The sequence below is a fragment of the Macrobrachium rosenbergii genome, chromosome 44 (assembly GCF_040412425.1).
Source record: "Macrobrachium rosenbergii isolate ZJJX-2024 chromosome 44, ASM4041242v1, whole genome shotgun sequence".
Classification (NCBI taxonomy): domain Eukaryota; kingdom Metazoa; phylum Arthropoda; class Malacostraca; order Decapoda; family Palaemonidae; genus Macrobrachium; species Macrobrachium rosenbergii.
In genome coordinates this window covers 42,166,488-42,169,830 of record NC_089784.1, presented here as the reverse complement: position 1 = coordinate 42,169,830, position 3,343 = coordinate 42,166,488, and the positions used below count along the sequence as shown (strand labels likewise).

Genomic DNA, 3,343 nt, shown 5'->3' with positions numbered 1-3,343 from the left:
ATGAGGCTAAAGCCAGTCTTAGCCACCCACACATTCGCAAAAGTGATGACGTCCCTCAGTGACGTTGGTATAACGTTTCCTCCCTGTACTTCCCATCCCCCGAATTGTTAAACGCCTGTTTAACTCCATAGATAATTGTCATATGACCTACCCCAAGCAATACGAAATTCTTTGTCAGTAAAGTTCAGCATACCTGGTAATGTGATTCGTGACTTTAGACTTTACCTAAACACAAGACCAACCTTTTATATCTTACCCACTCACTTACAGTGAAGATCAAGAATGAGACTTATGACAGGAGACGAAAGAAGCCATGCTAACCCTACACTTCGCACTTCAAGCGAGTGTTGTAAAAGCAATAGAAATATAGTTTTCTTTAGGTTAAGCCGTACAACACAGGTTACTCGATACATCAATTTGCCAGGAAGAAAATGACAGAGAGCATTGTTTGATATAATTTATCATATCAATTTCACCAGAGAGAGAGTAGCTTGAATTAGAAGGTAGACTTCTAAAAGATGTTTCATATAAGGGCATTGACATCGGCCATTTGATAAATTTTGAAATCATATATATATATATATATATATATATATATATATATATATATATATATATATATATATATATATATATATATATATATATATATATATATATATATATATATATATATATGTGTGTTTGTGTGTTCATACATACATAAGATTTATTATATTTCAACCTATAGTTTTATATATTTATTTACGTTATAAGTACCAGTACCTATTTTTGTTACTTTAAAGGTATGTGACAAATATCATTGCGACTTTGTCACTGGAATTATACCAGACTTTAATTAATGAATCAGTCAACCTTACTTTGAGAAATCCATTGACATTGTCTACATGCCAAGCTGATATACTCGTATCAAAGTATTCATTAGCTTTGCTTTTCCAAAATAATGTTATCACCAATTGCTGGAAAGCATAGATATATGAGGGATGAAAAAAACAAGAAAATGGACTCTTATACATTTTACTCATCATCACTCTCAAGGAAAAGATCGTTTTCCTCGTCACTATCAATGTTGATGATGACCGGATCTATACTGTCTTGAATATTATCTGAAAGCCAGTAATCATCTTCAAAATATCTTGATCTCCTGACAGCGCCAGCCCACGTCTCCCCTGTTACAGCAAGCCTGGCCTCTTCAAGCCTGGCAAAGAGATCAGCACGGGTAAACCGCTGCAACGAGGAGCGCACCTGTCGTTTCATACAGCCCCACACCTGCTCGATGGCGTTGAGCTCAGGATGGGCAGGGGGCAAGCGAACCACTTCGTGGCCCCATTCACGAATTATATTATCCACAATGTAAACTGGTTTCGGCCGGTTGCCCCTGCATATCTTTAGAAGCTCAGGGCGTGTTGCGTGAGCTGGATACTGTATTTTCGAGACCTGAGCCAGTTAACCAAATCCTCCTTTTTGTAGCTGTTGTTGGGCATCGGCTATCTCCTGTCAATTGGCTATGGTATGGGGCGTTATCTAGCACCAGCACCGAAGGATCCTCAAGCGACGGCAGGAGCTGTGATGTTAGCCACCGAATAAATATCTCTGAATTCATTTCTCCATGGTAGTCGCCGGTTTTATTTTTCGCAGGGAAGCATAAAAATGAATTTTCTACAAAACCTTTAGCTGTACCACCTGCTACCACCACAAACCTCTCTCCTTCTCCTGGTGGCACTGGTGACAGATTGAGAGGCGTCCACCCACTCCTTGCTATGTTGCATTCTCGTCGTAAACCACGTCTCATCGACATACACTACTTCTCTTCCTTCATCACGATGTTGCTGGAGGGATCGTAGAGCATCAACTCGGCGGCAAACGACGTCCAAAGTTTCTTTCCTTAGGTACATTTTCCGCTGGGATGTTTTGTACTGGAAACCCATGTTATGGAGGATTCGCCATACTGCCTTCTCAGGTGTTTCTTCAGGAATGATATTTAGCATTTCAAGTTCTTCCGCTAAAGTGGCAATAGTGAAAAATCGCTTAGCAGCAAACATGCTGTGCACATGTCTCCTTATGGAACCAACGGTGAAGTTGTCAAAGACCAGAGGCGATGTATTTGATGATGCAGGTGGTGTATCAGGTGGATGAGGATTCTTTCCACGGATCACCAACACTCGGACAGCGTTCGGAGTCATCCCCACAGCATCAGCAACTCTTTCACATGGCCTGTAGGAAAAAAAATAAATACATTTAAATAAATAAATATATATATATATATATATATATATATATATATATATATATATATATATATATATATAGCTAGCAGTATATTGCAATATATCATGTACTTATTAAAGTCATACTTTTCTTACCGATTTATACTAATTTTCAGGCGGTTTCTTTCTTTCTCTCTGTTGTAAATGGTGAAGAGTTTCAGCGCAATTGTAGTTTTGCAATGGCGAGGACAAAGCAACATATTTGCCATGACTAAAGTCGAATCTATATGAAATAGTTCAGAGCTACTACTACAACTGCTGCCGATGATTACCTTGGATGTACTAAAAGGGCTCTGAGGTAGGAGTCGAAGTCGGTGAAATTATTTCTGAATCCTGCTCCAGTCTTGCCCCAATAACATCATTCCAAATATAAAACTCTCTCAAGGAAAAAAATTGTTTTATATTTTTACTAATATTTTTATTTTATTTTATTTTTTTTTATTTTTTTTTTTTAGTCGCAAATCTAAAATTTGTAGGAGTCCGAGTAGAATATCTCTCAGTGCGATTCCACACCCCTGTTTTAAACCTCTTCTATTATGTTCGATAATTTGTGTTAACCATCTAATCATTATCTACCACCATAAAACATTTTATTGCTCTTCGGCTCATTTTATATGTGCAGTACACAGTCTTTCCCAACAGGGATTTACTCGGTAGCCTAATAACAATGGGAATGAAGGAAAGAAGGCAAGAAGGAAGGGGAGCACTGGGATAGCCATTGGTGTAAACACCGGAGGTGGGTTGGGGGAACCTCTGCGTCACAGTTACGTGATTAAGTACCACTTCTTCGAAACGCTCTGAAGGAGGGAAGAAGTTCCTCTTTTTCTAAGAGTAAACGGTATTTAATTAAGCACATCTGTCAATTCATTGTACCACCAAAAATTAGGCCACTGTTTGAAACATTCATTGCTGTAGTTTCATGGAAATTCATAAGCCGGTTTGTTAGATATTTGGGAAAAACACTATTACACGGCCTCTGGAAACGATATTTTTTTTAGTAAATGCATTATATTTACTCACTTGTTTAAATGGATAGCACTTTGCTACAAAGAAAAAAGGAAATAAAAGTTATGAAC

General features: G+C 37.9%; 1 pseudogene; it reads right to left on the bottom strand.

The window, feature by feature from the left end:
- Positions 1 to 1,013: 1,013 nt before the first annotated feature.
- Positions 1,014 to 2,863, bottom strand: LOC136829204 (uncharacterized; annotated as a pseudogene).
- Positions 2,864 to 3,343: the final 480 nt, after the last annotated feature.